Source organism: Mesoplodon mirus (genome assembly GCF_964341445.2).
Source record: "Mesoplodon mirus genome assembly, contig: SUPER_14_unloc_3, whole genome shotgun sequence".
In the NCBI taxonomy this organism is placed as follows: domain Eukaryota; kingdom Metazoa; phylum Chordata; class Mammalia; order Artiodactyla; family Ziphiidae; genus Mesoplodon; species Mesoplodon mirus.
In genome coordinates this window covers 1061937-1078856 of record NW_028295758.1, presented here as the reverse complement: position 1 = coordinate 1078856, position 16920 = coordinate 1061937, and the positions used below count along the sequence as shown (strand labels likewise).

General features: G+C 42.3%; 1 protein-coding gene and 1 long non-coding RNA gene across 2 annotated transcripts in view; one reads left to right on the top strand and one right to left on the bottom strand.

Moving 5' to 3' along the window:
- Nucleotides 1–16920, bottom strand: part of LOC309816151 (protein FAM170A-like) — a gene marked incomplete at both ends in the record, with an annotated part of 167239 nt that overhangs the window by 78035 nt on the left and 72284 nt on the right. The window lies entirely within an intron of this gene.
- LOC309816143 lies at nt 13315–16114 on the top strand. The gene is made up of 3 exons (XR_014295972.1): nt 13315–13457; nt 13932–13982; nt 16068–16114. It is a non-coding gene; the product is annotated as an uncharacterized lncRNA (long non-coding RNA).

Here is a 16920-nt window from a genome sequence, read left to right as displayed (position 1 = left end):
TTTAGGTGAGAACCAAGCAGCCGTGAGTTCCTGTGGTTAGCTCTCTATCTGTTTTGCTTCTCACCAGCCCTGTGCTGTCCATCACCTGGTCCCAGTTGGAAATCTCTTTCCAGGATTATTGCATAGTCTTTGTACTGGTCACCTGTTGCCACCCTTCTCCTCCCACAGTTTGTTCTTTAGGTGGCAAAGTGATCTTTTGTAACTTTAAGTCAGGTTATGTTCTTGTTTCAGAATTCTCTTGTGGCTTCTTTTACTTAGAATAAAAACCACTTAAAGTGGCTTCTAGAGCCTTCTGTGGGCTGCTGTTCGTTCTCCACCACCTCCCTGAATACACCACCTCTCCTCCCTCTTACCCTATCTTTTCCAGACCTGCAAAGGATGCTTCTGCCACAGAGCCTTTTCCTGGTCCTTCTCTCTGCCTGGAATACTCTTTCACCTGTAATCTTTTAGGCCTCTACTTCTTTCAGTCAGTCGCCTTAAAGATGAGGAGGTGGCTGTCCTCTGACCACCCTATGGAAAATACAGTCCTCTCTTTCTTACTCTCTCTGCCCTGCCTTGTTTTGTCTCTAAGCGTTTCACTCATGTACATTTTGTTCACCTGTTTCTCACCTCTCTTTCTTCCACTGGAGGGTAATCCAGGAGTGCAGGAGGAATTCGGTCTGTTATATGTTTATTGCTCACTAGCCTCAGTGCTTAGCATAGTCTTGGTACATGACAGGAACTCTTAAATATTTCTTGAATAAACGAATGAGTTAATGGATAGAGAAATTAGCCTTCCATGAAAATAGCTAGTAGGCGGTGAACAAATCCGAGTGAATAAGGGATATTGCTAAATGTTTTTTTGTCTTCAAATGAATTCCTAGCCTAATTCTAACTTCTCAGGTGCCCATGATGTGTGTATGTGTGTGTTTGCCTTTCTGTACAAGTTGGCCCTCATCAACTTGCACAAAAAATATGTACAGAACCTGTAATTATAACCAAACTGAGTAAAATGCTTTCCCTGTGACTTTCCTTGAGCTCTCAGTAGCAGAGCAAATTCATTTGGGGAGGAAATACTGTTTTGAATGAGGATTCTTATGTCTACTTCTTAGGTAACCCTCCTATAGAAGGAAAGAAATTTCTACTTCCTTATCCCTTATACCAGGGGAGAACAGGTCTCAGAAAACAGCCAGCTGGTGAGTTAGCCTTTCCCTTAAAAGATTTGCCCCGCTGCATCCCATTTGCCTCCTCCAAAGCCCACCTCACTAATAAGAAATCGATCTTTGTTAGCTGTACAAACATTTTGTGTGTGTGTGTGTGTGTGCATTTGTATGTATCTTGTAGAAGGCATTTTAGATAATGTCACCTTGAGTGCTTTGATCATTCTTTAATAGTTTCTAGTCTGTTTCTTCTCAATACTTATCACAGGCTATGGAATTTATTCCCAGCTCACTCATAAAGCCCATTCTTCACTTTGGAACTCATTCTTGTTAAAGACCAATGTATCTGTGTCCAAAAATTTTCCATGCTGTTTTTAAAGAGACAGCATTCTTCCCTAGCCTCTACATTTTGACTCCTGCTTGGCAGGGGGAGTGGAGGAACATATTAGGCAGCACAAATGCCTGAGAAGGATCCAGTGCATAGGTCTTCATGCTTTTTTTTAACCCCACTGATTCTTAGACCCTTTTTTAAAATTAATTAATTGTTGGTTGCATTGGGTCTTGGTTGCTGCATATGGGCTTTTCTCTCGTTGTGGTGAGTGGGAGCAGCTCTTCGTTGTGGTGCGCAGGCTTCTCAGTGCAGTGGCTTCTCTTGTTTCAGAGCACGGTCTCTAGGAACGCGGGCTTCAGTAGTTGTGGCACGTGGGCTCAGTAGTTGTGGCTCACGGGCTTAGTTGCTCTGCGGCATGTGGGATCTTCCCGGACCAGGGCTCGAACCTGTGTCCCCTGCACTGGCAGGCAGATTATTAACCACTGTGCCACCGGGGCAGTCCCGGGTTTTAGCCCCTTTCATATCCTCCTCAGCACTAACCCCCTTGGTGTGCTGCCGCCTCGGGTACAGCCTTTCAACTTAAGCCAAACTGTACTTTCCAGTCCTTTTCCTGTATCTGATACCTGACTTGTAAAAGCTGTTTCGCTTCTCTGACTTGGTTCAAACTTAACCTGGGATTCAGAATTGTAGAGAATCCTAGAAATCAAACTGAGTTCACCTGTGCATGCATTTCTTGAGCCCTGACTAACTGCTAGGCACTGTTAAAGCTGTGAGCACAGCAAAATGCTTGTCTTTATTGATACTGTGTTATGGTAGGAATGACATGTAATTTTTGAAAGATGATTGAAATAGTATGTCAGAGTAGTCATTTGGTTTTAAATGGGTTTCATTAATGCTAAGTATTTGGGAGTTTAACAGACCATCTCTTGGTTTCTGTTAGTATATAAACCAGAGAACTTCATTTGTCGTGCGAAAGATAAGCTGAACCATCCTGAGGTTCATTAAAGTCCCATACTGTGTCTTAAGTGTAAAATCTTGAATCTTTGAACAAAGCTTTCACGTGTCCACATCTCTGAATTCTCTGTCCCTCTAGAAGAAAACAATCAAAGTGAGTTGAGGGCCGTTCAAGACAGAGGATCACGTGAAGAGCTTTCCTGCTGGCAAATCTGGCAACAAATTGCAAATGACTTAACCAGATGCCAAGACTCCATGATAAATAGTTGTCAGTTCCACAAACAAGGTGATTCCCCCTGCCAGATTGGGGCAGGACTCTATTCAAATTTCTGAAGATGAGAACCGTATATTAAATGATAAAGCAGGTGATCCCAGTAGTCCTGGAAATCCAAGGTTTGCAACTTTGAGAGCCCAGGATTCTTGGAGGAAAACTTCATTGGCTGAGTCACAGAATTATCAGAATAGACACCAGCAAATTTCCATGAAAAATAAACTGTGTCAGTGTAAAGAGGATGTTGACACCATCAGTTGGATTTCACATCACCTTGATGCTCATGGAGTACACAAGGGTCAAAAACCTTACGGCTACAGTGATTATAGAAAAGATAGCACGAGGGTTTCAACACTGGATCAGAATACTATGATTCACACGGGACAAAAACCTTACCAGTGTAATGAATGTAAAGAAACCTTCACCGATCTCTCCACCTTTGATCTTCACCAGCAATTACACTCAAAAGAGAAGTCTCATACGTGCAGTGAGTGTGGAAAAGGCTTCCGTTACAGCTCGGTTCTTCATATTCATCAGAGAGTTCACGTGGGAGGAGAACACAGTGAGTGTGATGAGTGTGGCAAGGAGTTCAGTCAGAGCTCCCAGCTGCAGACTCCTCAGAAAGTCCACACTGTAGAGAAACCATTCAAATGTGGGGAATGTGGGAAAGGCTTCAGTCGTAGGTCAGCACTTAACTATTCATTGTAAAGTCCACACGGGAGAGAAACCTTATAATTGTGAGGAGTGTGGGAGGGCCTTCAGTCAGGCCTCTCACCTTCAGGACCATCAGAGAGTCCACACTGGGGAGAAAGCATTCAAATGTGACACATGTGATAAGAGCTTCAGTCGGAATTCACACCTTCAGTCCCATCAGAGAGTCCATACGGGAGAGAAACCGTACAAATGTGAGGAGTGTGGGAAGGGCTTCATTTGTAGCTCAAATCTATACATTCATCAGAGGGTCCACACAGGAGAAAAACCCTACAAATGTGAGGAATGTGGGAAAGGCTTTAGTCGGCCTTCAAGTCTTCAGGCCCATCAGGGAGTCCACACTGGAGAGAAATCATACATACGTAATGTGTGTGGTAAAGGCTTTACTCTGAGTTCAAACCTTCAGGCACATCAAAGAGTCCATACAGGAGAGAAACCATACAACTGTAAGGAGTGTGGGAAGAGCTTCAGGAGGAACTCCCATTATCAAGTTCATCTGGTTGTCCACACAGGGGAGAAGCCCTATAAATGTGAGGTATGTGGGAAGGGCTTCCGTCAGAGTTCATATCTTCAAATCCATCAGAAGGCCCACAGTGTAGAGAAACCTTACAAGTGTGAGGAGTGTGGGCAGGGCTTCAATCAGAGTTCACGACTTCAGATCCACCAGCTGATCCATACCGGTGAGAAACCATACAAATGTGAAGAGTGTGGGAAGGGATTCAGTCGTAGAGCAGATCTTAAAATTCATTGCAGAATCCACACCGGAGAGAAACCGTATAATTGTGAGGAGTGTGGGAAAGTCTTCAGGCAGGCCTCAAATCTTCTGGCCCATGAGAGAGTCCACAGCAGAGAAAAACCATTCAAATGTGAAGAGTGTGGGAAGAGCTTTGGTCGGAGTTCACACCTTCAAGCCCATCAAAAAGTCCACACTGGAGAAAAGCCATACAAATGTGAGGAGTGTGGGAAGGGCTTCAAGTGGAGCCTGAACCTCGACATGCATCAGAGGGTCCACACAGGAGAGAAACCATATAAGTGTGGGGAGTGTGGGAAGCACTTCATTCAGGCCTCAAGTCTTCAGCTTCATCAAAGCGTCCACACTGGAGAGAAGCCGTACAGATGTGACAGATGCAGTAAGGTCTTCAGTCGGCCTTCACAGCTACAGTCTCATCAAAGAGTGCACACAGGGGAGAAGGCTTACAAGTGTGAGACCTGTGGTAAGAGCTTCAGTTGGCGCTCCAATCTTATAAGTCATCACAAAATGCATACTGGGGACACATTTTATGAAAGCAGCGAGAGTGGTAAGAACATCAAGGAACTGTCAGAGGATAGAAGTTCTACAAAATGTTGTTTTCAAAAAACTCACGTGCAACGTGAATTCTTGCAAGCGTCAGGTCTCATAGGAGAGAAAGTATTTTAACTTAGTTGGTGTTGAAGCAGTAGCTAAACAGATCCTAGTGTTCAGCAGAGCACACAGCAGAGATCCCTTCTGAGTGGTGCAGTAAGGGCTGCATTCAGAACTTTGACATTTATCAGATGTCACTTAGGAGATAGCACTTAGAAAGGAAAAGAGTTTGGTCTGGGCTTTAACAAAAGTGTAAGGATGAGCTAGTCAAAATTGATGTCCATGAGAATGTGCGCTCCATGAGGGCAGGGACTTGGCTGCTGAATGTACACAACCTTATCATTGACTAGTGCTTTTAGGTGTGCTCAGTACTTGTGTTTTAAATAAACCAAAAGGGGGAAATGTATAATATATGAAAGTTGTATCCAGATGGGGAAACCTGCAAAATAAAATTAATTCAGGACATGAACTTTTGTTGAAATACTGAAAACCACTGCAGAAAACCAATCTGCAATATATATTTTTTTAATTTATTTTTGGCTGCCTTGGGTCTTTATTGCTGCACGCAGGCTTTCTCTAGTTGCAGTGAGTGGGGGCTACTTTTCATTGCAGTGTGTGGGCTTCTCATTGCAGTGGCTTCTCTTTGTGGAGCACGGGCTCTAGGTGTGCAGGCTTCAGTAGTTGTGGCACGCGGCTGAGCTGCTGTGCAGCATGTGGGATCTTCCTGGACCAGGGCTCAAACCCGTGTCCCCTGCATTGGCAGGCAGATTCTTAACCACTACGCCACCAGGGAAGGGAAGCCCCCCAATCTTCAATATTAATATGCTATTAGCCTATCGCAACTGGCTCCTTGCCTCCCGCAGCCTCTGTTCTCAAGTTGGGTGGTTATTTGAGACCCCGTCTAGTTTTCCAAGGACTGTGTTCAGTAGAAATTGAACTACCTTGTGATTTTTTTTTTCTGATGGTACAGAGTGAAAAAACATGATTAACTTTGCAACAACAGTAACTGCATAGTATACAATTGATTTTTTGTCTGTCAATATTAAGGCAGGGTTTACTGTAACACTTTGAAAGTGTCACAAAAATTGTTTGTCCCTAGAAAAAAAAATTTTTAGTTGACCTTGAACTTACTGATTTCTAATTCTCTGCATTTTCATCCAGACTTTGAAATGTTTGCCTTCTAATTATTGTAGCATTTCTTCTAAAGTTCTCAGGTAGGGGCTATGCCATATTCTTCCCCCACATCCATGAGGCAAATACCCAGAAAACTTGTAGGAATCTGATAAAATTATCCAGTGTATTATTGAGACAAGACTGACATTTATGTGCTTTTCCCTATTGGTTGCAGTAAAGCATGGTTTCAGGAAAGGAGTATATATATCAGAATATATTAGATCTCTTTGATTTAGAAATCATATAATTGGAAGTTATTGATTGTGAGATTAAAATACCAAAAAGATGAACACCACATCAATGATGTCACTAAATTTTTTAATGGAAATTAGTGTACAGCTGTAAGAATTTGAGTTTTGATAGATTCCTATATTAATCTGAAGCCGGTGAAATGATGACAGGGACTTCCCTGGTGGTACAGTGGCTAAGAATTCGCCTGCCAATGCAGGGGACACGGGTTCGAGCCCTGGTCCAGGAAGATCCCACATGCTGTGGAGCAACTAAGCCCGTGTGCCACAACTACTGAGGCTGTGTGCCACAACAACTGAAGCCTACGTGCTTAGAGCCTGTGCTCCGCAACAAGAGAAGCCACTGCAATGAGAAGCCCGCGCGCCGCAACGAAGAGTAGCCCACACTCACTGCAACTAGAGAAAGCCCGCACGCAGCAACGAAGACCCAATGCAGCCCAAAATAAATAAATTAAATAAAAAGTTTATTTTAAAAATATATGACATATCATAATCGCAGGAGATACACAATATGGGCTTTGAGAGGTCACAGATTGTAGCCTTCATAGTATAATCAACCATAAATCTTTGTTAGTGTTTGTGTATGTGTGCATGTGCACACATGTATGTGTACATGCATAAGATCATGTGTAAAGGGATACTCTTCCAGAGTGGTTTTCCTAGGCAAGGAGCACTTTGTGATATTTTTCCATTTTATAACTTCATGTTATATTTTTTTCATTGAATAGTGGGTATTGCCAAAGCAGGAAATTATTTTAATAGAATTTGAAAAAGTATTAAATAATTATCCCTTGCAGTTAAGACCTCATATGATTGTTCTATATTGTCATAAGGCATATAAGATCAAAATTATGGTATGAACTCTGGAAGCCAATTTCAAAAACAAAACAGTTCTCAGATTATTTTGCATACACAGAAAAATTCATGAGTTTCAACAGTTGAAGCTTTATTATTTATGCTGTGCTTTAACTACAGATCCATTATAGGGAGAGGGAAAATCCTGGAGCTAGAAACAAAAGTGGATATACCTACATTGTGGAGGTTTAAAAAAAAAAGTTTCTCTTGTTGAAAAGATGCACATGAGGAGAGAACTGAGCATAATAGCAGAGGACCCTCTGGATGTGGCACCAGTAAGGACAAAGCAGGTTTGGATGGCATTCCATACGCAGACCAATGGTGGTATTTTTAATATAGTTGGTTAAAGGGCTTTATTTAGCAAGTTACAGTTGACCCTTGAACAATATGGGTTTGAACTGGGCAGGTCCACTTATATGCAGGGTTTTTTTTTTTTAATAGTAATTACTACAGTACTACATGATCTGTGGTTGGTTGAACCCATGGTTGCAGAATTGCAGATACAGAGGAACCACGGATATGGAAGTCTGACCATAAGTTATTTATACAGATCTGTCTACCCATCCATCCATCCGTCCACCCATCTGTAGAGAGAGAGAGGGAGTGAGTGCACGTGCTAGGTATTTACAGAAGTAGATATGGAAGTGAGAGGATATACAAACACACACGTGTATGTGATGTATATAAGCATGTATATCCACGTTTCTATTTCAGGGCTGGAGCAAGGAAAGTGTAGAATGATCCTGGAGAAAATTTACTGTGCCAGAAAGTAGGAAAGAGTGGTGGGACGTGTAAAAAGATCCAGCTTGAAGAGACTCACACTGGGTAAATCTGAGCAATTTGACCCTAAAATAAATAATTATCATACAGAATATGAATAAAAAAAAGAGGAAGGGAGGGAAGGAAGGGCTCTCATAATAGAATGCCAAACCATAAACATATAGAAGGAATGACGTAATGTAAAAATCATTATTTACAACCATCATAGTAATGATAGGTTCTGGCAAGAGTAATCAATGAATTATAAAACTACTGGTTGAAAGTTTACAAGGAGCAGGATGCTACAAAACCCCAAATATCTCTCCACAAAGTATTGATCACAACAAGAAATACAGTAGGTATAAATTTGGTGAACACTACCTTAGCCAAGAGGTGAACATTATCAATAACAGAACAAACGAACGTTTTAGATCTCTGGGGTATGATATACTGAGAAGGACGCAACGTTGCTTCAGGATTATTTCTGACAGAAATAAACAGCCAGATCTTATCACAAGGAAGCATCCACGTTGAGAGTCTCCTGTTTCACAGTTATGACCACAGGGAGCATAACTGGCCAAAGGTCCCAGCTGCTGCTCTTAAATCCATCACCACGTTTGCCTGGAGGCCGGCCTTGCCCCTGATTGCTCCTAGTCAGCACAGCAGGGATCCTAAGGCAGGCCATTTCTTGGAGACCAGGATTCCTCTGTCCAGTGACCTTTTTTCAAGGACTCTGACAGCCTTGAAGGATTTTACGTAGATGACAAGGCAGTCTCGGATGATTTACCAAATCTTTCTTCCAAATCTTCACTCAGGGTCAGACTTGCACTATGCGCTGATAGTTCTGCCAGCCTTCCAGAGCTCCCTGCCATTTTCTCTCCGATGTTTCCCCTAATGAAATATTTGTTCATTAAAGTCTTTCTCAGCACTTTGCCGTCTAGTTCTTGGAGGACCAGGACAAACCCCAAACCCTAGAAGCATCCCTTTTTGGCTCTTTCTAGTAACCTTCCTTTCCATATGGTAGCCACTAATTTGTAATGGTGTAGATTCACTTAGCCTATTTTGTACTTGATATAAATGGAGTCATGTAATAGGTGCTATTTTGTGTTGGCTTCATTTGCTCCACAGTATATCCATGACATTTATCCATATTGATGGGAGTGGATACCGTTGATTCATTTTCATTGGTGGATATTATTGCAGTGTGTAAACATATCAAAATCTATTTATTAATCCCATTATTGGTGGGTATTGGGTACTTCCCCATTCTTGGCTATCACAGTTAGTGGTGATGTGAGCAATCTAGAATGTGCCTTGTGCACTTGTTTGAGGGATATTTCTATGGGTGGAACCAAAGGGTTATAGGGTATATGTTCAACTTTGGTAGATACAGTTGACCCTTGAAGAATGCATGGGCATGAGGGATGCATCTGAGTCTTTTATTCCATAGATGTTTTTAAAATCTCTCTCACTTTTGGCCCAGGAGTGCTGCGTTTGGGTTTACGGTGTTTCTTAACTTTGAAATAGTCCAATTTTTCAATTTTTTCTTTCACAGTTGGTGATTTTTTTGGTCTTAAGAAATTCTTCCTACTCCAAGGCAAAAAGGCTGTTATCTTACGTTTCTTTCCTAAAGCATCATTGTTTACTTTTCAAATTTACGTCTGCAGATCTTCTGGAATTTATATTTTTATATCCTATGCAGTAATGATTAATATTTTTCCCATATGGATATCCAGCTGACTGAGAACCAATAGTTGACCCTTGGACAACATGGGTTTAAACTACACAAGTGCACTTATACGAGGATTTTTTTGAATAGTAAATACTGCACTACTACACGATCCAAGGTTGGTTCAATCCTCAGATGCAGAATTGCCGATTATGGAGAAACCATGTACGTACAGAGGACTGGCTATAAGTTATACTTGGATTTTCAACTTAGCAGAGGGTTGGCACCCCTAACCCCCTTGAACCCTAGTTCAAGGATCAACTGTATTAACAAGAGTTCTTTCCCCTCTCTGCTGCAGTGTTTTCTTTTCTTTCTTTTTTCTTTTGGCCGTGCTGCGTGGCTTGCAGGATCTCAGTTCCCTGACCAGGGATTGAACCAGGGTCACCACAGTGAAAGCGCCAAATCCTTACCACTAGACCACCAGGGAACTCCCTGCAGTGTTTTCTTTTTACACGTTGTTATAATGTCTGTTTCAACATGGATTTTGATGTCTATTATCTTGTCTATCCTTGAGCAAACACCAGACTATCTTATATTGTAGATTTATAGTAAGGTTTAATGTGACTAATATCTTTCTTTTCATTCTTCTTTCAGATTGTCCCAGCTCTTCTTTTATTTTTTATTTTTATGTTTTTTTAGATGTTGGGGGTAGGAGTTTATTTACTTATTTTTGCTGTGTTGGGTCTTCGTTTCTGTGCGAGGGCTTTCTTTAGTTGTGGCAAGCGGGGGCCACTCCTCATCGTGGTGCGTGGGCCTCACTATCACGGCCTCTTGTTGGGGAGCACAGGCTCCAGACGCGCAGGCTCAGTACGTGGCTCACGGGCCTAGTTGCTCCGTGGCATGTGGGATCTTCCCAGACCAGGGCTCAAACCCGTGTCCCCTGCATTAGCAGGCAGATTCTCAACCACTGCGCCACCAGGGAAGCCCCCAGCTCTTCTTGTAGCTCTTTGCTTTCCCACATAATATTTGTAAACATCTCATCAATTTCCAAGGGAAAAAATGCTGATGTTTTTATTGGGGTTTGATTGAGCCTATAGATCATTTTGAGGATTACTGATATCTTTGTAATATTGAATCTTCAAGCCATGAATATCACTATTTTTAAGAACTTCTCTTGGAGAAAAATAAAAGTGGATCCCCTGTAATAAAATGTACATAAATAGACTCCAAAATATTTAAAGGACCTACATGTGAAAGATAAGTCTAGAAAGTTAATTTTTAAAAGGTAGAAATATATTTTTTCACCTGAGGAGTTTCAGAAGCACAGATATTAAGAAATTATTGGTTTATTATCTTATAATTAAAGATTTCTATTCCATGAAGAACACAATAGAAAAATTTTAGAAACACGTGCCCAATTAGGAAAGGATACTTGTAATTGGTAAAACTGAAAAGGTATTAATAATCAGAATATGTAATAGAAATGAGGAAGAAAAAGATAGCATCCACATTAGAAAATGGGGCAAAAGTTGTAAGTAGACACTTATAGATGAAGCTACCAAGCATTTGAAAAAAAGATCAAACTTATTAGAAATCAGAGAAATTTAACTAAAACAAGATACTACTATACATTTAATACACTAGCAAAACGGTGATGAGTCGTCCAAATGAAGGTAAGTGGTTGCATAAAAACCTGACGTGCAACTCTTTGGTAATCTGGACTGGTGTAGCCGTTCAGGAAGTCAATCTGGCTATATTATTAAAGTATACATATTTGCTATGAAATAATTTCACTCGGGTATGTGTTCCAAAGAAATTCTCAGATACGTCTATAAACAAATGTAAGAAGATGTTTATTTTATTATCATTGGCATGGCAGTTGGAAGAGTACAGGTAAAATATGGGTGCAGAAAATGGAACTCTAAGAAACAAATTAGATAGAGGGGTGAATGTTTTTTTTGTTTGTTTGTTTTTCTGCGGTACGTGGGCCTCTCGCTGTTGTGGCCTCTCCCGCTGCGGAGCACAGGCTCCGGACGTGCAGGCTCAGCAGCCATGGCTCACGGGCCCAGCCGCTCCACGGCATGTGGGATTTTCCCAGACTGGGGCATGAACCCGCGTCCCCTGCATCGGCAGGCAGACTCTCAACCACTGTGCCACCAGGGAAGCCTGGATGGGTGAATCTTAAAAATATACTCCTGAATGAAGGAAATAAACACCAGAATGAATTTTATGACACAATATTATTTATATGAATTGAAAATATACACAAGTGCACATTTTGCACAAGAACACACCCAAAAGAAAACACATCAAACAAATTAGAATGGTAGCTTACGGGGTAGAGAAGGGAGTGGAGGGTGCCATAGGGAACAGGAGGTGAATAAATAAAACTTAATCATGTTACCGTATTTCATCATGCTATATCCAAGATTTCACTTTCCTTGTAGTGGAAAGAAATCCTGTGTGCTATGTTGGCTTAAGTCAGGAATAGTTCTTGGAGGATATTTTCCTGAAAGAATTTGGAACACATTTTTGAAAAAATCTTTGTTTATACTATGGATGATCTTTTTTTGTTTGTTTTGTTTGTTTCTTTAATTTCTGTTTTGTGGGTGTGTGTGGGATCTACTTTATTTTTGTATTTCATTCATCTGATCTTATATTTTTCCATCTGCCTTCTTCAGTTTTATTATTCATTTATTAATTTCCTGAAATGGATGTTTTCTGAATCAATTTTCAACTTCCTTTCTACTTTATTTGTTTTGTTTTGTTTTGTTTTTGTTTTCCTTGCTGTACGCGGGCCTCTCACTGTTGTGGCCTCTCCCGTTGCGGAGCACAGGCTCCGGACGCCCAGGCTCAGCGGCCATGGCTCACGGGCCCAGCCGCTCCGTGGTATGTGGGATCTTCCCGGACCAGGGCACGAACCCATGTCCCCTGCATCGGCAGGCGGACTCTCAACCACTGCGCCACCAGGGAAGCCCCCCTTGCTACTTTAATATATGCTTTTAAGGCTCAACATTTCCCTCTATGTATGTGTTCCAATCTCCAGATCCAATTATGAATTTGAATGTTTCTCTTCATGGTTCTGTCAATGTTTGCTTTATAAAGTATCAGCTGAAGTTATTAGTTTCTGAGAATTTGAAACTTTTATGACTGTGAAGTGTCCCTCCGTATGTCAAGTAATGCTTTTTCCTTCCCCTTAAAGTTCACTTGGTCAAATAGCAATGTCACAGATTTTATAATTACAGAAATAACTTGAGACCTAGGATGTTGATGTCTGTCTCTAGAAAGGATTTTCCCTTGCTTCTGCACGGGTTGTAAGATGCTAACAAAACACGTTCACCTTTACACAATTTCAGGGAATGAGGTGTTTTGGCGTTTGGCTTCAGTCCCTGCCAAAGAAAGCCCAGTTTCCTTCTCCCCTTATTCCAATGGTGAAACTCTTTGGGGTTTACCAGGAAGCCTTCGTGGCTGTTAATGCTTTTACGTCGCTTAGCCTCTTGAAGACGTCCAAAATTCGACTGAGTTTGTACGCCTTTCAATGAACAGAATCTACACTCTTCTGAGGCCTACACAGTAGAACGGCAAGACGGCCTGAGACCTTCTCAGGGATTCCGGAAAGTGAAAACATGTAGTCCAGAGCTCGTGCCGGTAGACACCCCCGCACCCACCCTTGCATTCTGGGACATGTAGTCCAGAGCTCGTAAACTCGTGTAGTCCCATATACTGCAGCTACAGTAACACCTCGCTGTAAAGGTTTACCCGCGGAATTCTGGGAAATATGGTCCAGGAGTTCCGGGTTAGTCGCAGGCACTTCCGCCCCAGGAGGACACGTAGCAGCCATGTTCTGCCTGGTGACGGTGTTTCAGGTCCGCTCTTCACGACCCATTCAAGCTTCCCCTTTGCAGACCTTTCATTTGGGGAGAAAGAGGAGGAGCGGCTAAAAGCGGAGGTTTGAGGGCCTGGAGTGGTGATGTACGTCCCGCGGGCGGAGCTTCTTTGCGTTTGGTAACGTAGCCGGGATGGGGTGGGCTCAGGTCGTGCCTCCTGGGGTTTGAGGGTCTCCCCGGTTTTCTTCACCCCTAACCTGACCCCGTCCCCCACCTATGAGCTAGCCCTACCGCTTCATACGGCGTCACACTGGGTGAGTTGCTTAACTCCTCTGTGCCTCCGTTGCTGTTCGGTAAAAGGGGGGAAAAAGGAATGCCTTGTTAATATAGTGTTGTGAGGAGAAACGAGATAGCACAAGTAAAAGGTCTACAACTGCCTGATACATTGTTGGTATTAATACTACGCTAATTCGGGAGGCACCCATTTCGCAGCGGGATTCTGTGAGCCCAGGAAGCTGAATTGTCCTGGACTCCTGGCCTGTTTTGGAAGGAGAGGACTTCTAGCTGGTACGGGGGCGGAAGGGGGTGCGGTATGAATTAGTGGGGATGGAAACACAGCCCTGGTATTTCACAGTCTCCTTTCCTTCCCCAGCCCTGGCTTCTCAAAAAGCACTGCACGGAGGAAGAGGCAGCAGAGCCCCACGTGAGTAGGACTTGGCATTCTTCTACTTAAGATATTCCTATAAATTGTAGAACGTATGAGACATGGGTAAGGATGATAACTGAGCCTTGGTCACTAATTTCCATTCTAAAAGCTTTATGCAAATGAACACATTTCCATCAGGCGGTGGCTCTGTGAATTGGTACTGCTGTTTTCTCTACTTTAAGGCAGGGAACACAACCCTGTTGGCCCATCCTCACCCAGATGGTAGGAGGCAGAGCTGGGGTTGGGACCCAGGCAGTTTGAGTCCAGCAGCTGAGTTTGCTAATCCCTTTGGTATATTCTCTTTGAGCATAGGGTACTGGCTAGGATCATATCATGAAAGGAGGTTGGGACTTAATTGTGGGGACCTTGAGAGCAAGGTTTAGGCTATTTTATGAGTGTTTAAGATAGTTTTCTCAACTGGGTCATTTATTTTATTTCAAATAATATGTATATCATAGAAGTAGCATAATCATTACGGAAAAATGCAGATATATACATAAAGAAAAATTTTAATTATCTGTAACTTTAGGATGTAAAGATAACAGTTGTTAATGTTTTAGTGCCTTTTTGTCTGGTTACTCTTTGTGTATGTTTCTGTGTAGTGGAGGCTGTTTTTTTGTGGGACTGATGTTACACTGCAGTGCTACTCAAATTGTGTTCCACAAACCAGCGGCATTGGCATCACTTGGATAGAAATGCCCAGCCTTGAGCCCCATTCGAGACGTTCTGATTTATAATTTCTGCGTAGGGGGTCCAGGAGGCTGCATTCCAACAAGATCCCGCAGTAATTCACATGCACGTGAAAATTCGAGAAGCTCAAGAGAGGGTCTTTTCTGGAAACTGAGGCCGAGGAAATTGACCCTGCTGGATGTCACAGATAAAACTGAGCTGGCTTCACCAAAGGCCTACTTAGTCCAATGATTTTATTCCCCCACTAATTATTGTCAACTGTCAGGGCCCCTTTCAGAATCCTGAATTGAGCAGAAGACAGCTAGCAACTGTAGAGTCAAAATGGAGGTCGTTAGAAGTTGTGAAGATATCTCTCTCCCAAGCTTTGGGGAGTGGAATCATTGCCATCTTTTGTACTAGATCGAACCCGGGCCCCCTGCATTGGGAATGTGGCGTCTTATCCACTGCACCACCAGGGAAGTCTCCCATTTATTTCTTAAACTTTCCTATATTTATAATGATATAATTACAATTCAGATTCCTGTCTTTTTTTCATTTGAATTAGGTATGGGCTGTCAAACTATTTTTTATTGTTGTTGCAGAATCCTGGCTTTTATTAGTTCTCTTTACCTCTGTGCATAATTGTCAAAAGGGTACTTCCTGTTTAAGAAGAAACTTAACGTATTTTTATACCTTTTGTAAAAAGTTGTCCATGTCAATTTAAATATTATTGTTGCAGTCACAAAATCTTTAGGAAGACAAGCAGAGATTTTCAGAAGTCTATAAAGACTCTCACATAACAGGGCAACAACGTACGACCTCCACATGTCTGACAGTCTTCTGTTGGTAGAAATCACATCTCTAACGATAATTTCTAACTAAAATATCATCTGCTTTACCGCAGTTGCTAAGAAATAAGAAACCCTGACAGTGGTGTTCTCAGAGCTTCCTACCTTATGACGATCTCACGAGGTGGATGCCCGTGTTCTCCCCTACTGGCAGAAGACTGAACTGAGGCAAAGAGATGTGAATAATTTGCCCAGGGTGACACTGCTAGTGAATGGCGTAGCCTGATCAGAGCCCATGCATATTGACTCCAAAACCTACTCTGACTTACATGGTCTCTGTTTACCCCATACCCAGAATAAGAATGACCCCTGTGGAAGCTGCAGGCACACTGTGAGGGGGCCACTGTGTATGGCTGGGCAGGTCATTCCTCACACAGCCACTGAGGGGGTTCACGGGGGCATCTGGTATCTGCGTGGGGCTCTGCTCATCAAGCATAATCAGCTGTAGCCACCCCGAGGACTGGGAGCCTTGGTAATTCACAATGAGCACCACGTGGGTTAGTGACTTCTTTTTCTTTAAACCAGTTTCCAGTTTGACTTCTTCTTTCCCTGTCTGTCTTGCTAGGACTCTGCACTGCCCCAGAAGGAGAGAGAAAATGAGCACATTCCAGGTGAGTAGAGCTTGCCTTTCTTGCTGTTAAAAACGCCATTTTTGTACTCAGGTTGGACACAGGTTTTCCTCTTTTTTTCTTTTTCTTTTTTTTTTTTGATTGGAGTATAGTTGATTTACAATGTATTAATTTCAGGTGTACAGCAAAGTGATTCAGTTATACATATATATACATATATTTTCAGATTCTTTTCCCTTATAGGTTATTACAAAATATTGGGTATAGTTCCATATGGGTTTTCTCTTTCAAGGAGAGTCTAAGCATATGAGGACCTGAGTGTGCCATGTGTGCTTTTTTTAAAATTCCTGTTAAATTTAATTGGTTTCGGTTTTAATTTTTGTTTTATTTCATCATTTTTTTTATTTTACAAGTAAAAGAAAAATTAAGGGAAATGAAGGACATCTTCCAGTCTACTGCTTACCTGCTTACAAATTAGCTGCTTTTATATTTCTGTAATCTCTTCATCATATGTATTCATGGATGTGTATTTGTATTTATAACATAGATACAGTTTTAAATTGTTTTTTTCATTTAATACTAGCTAACATTCACTTTTAATTGCTTTATCATGTTCCTGCAAACTTATGCACCTATTTTTTTTTTTTTTCTGGTATGCGGGCCTCTCACTGTTGTGGCCTCTCCCGTTGCGGGGCACAGGCTCCGGACGCGCAGGCTCAGCGGCCATGGCTCACGGGCCCAGCTGCTCCGCGGCATGTGGGATCTTCCCGGACCGGGGCACGAACCCGTGTCCCCTGCATCGGCAGGCGGACTCTCAACCACTGCGCCACCAGGGGAGCCCTGCACCTA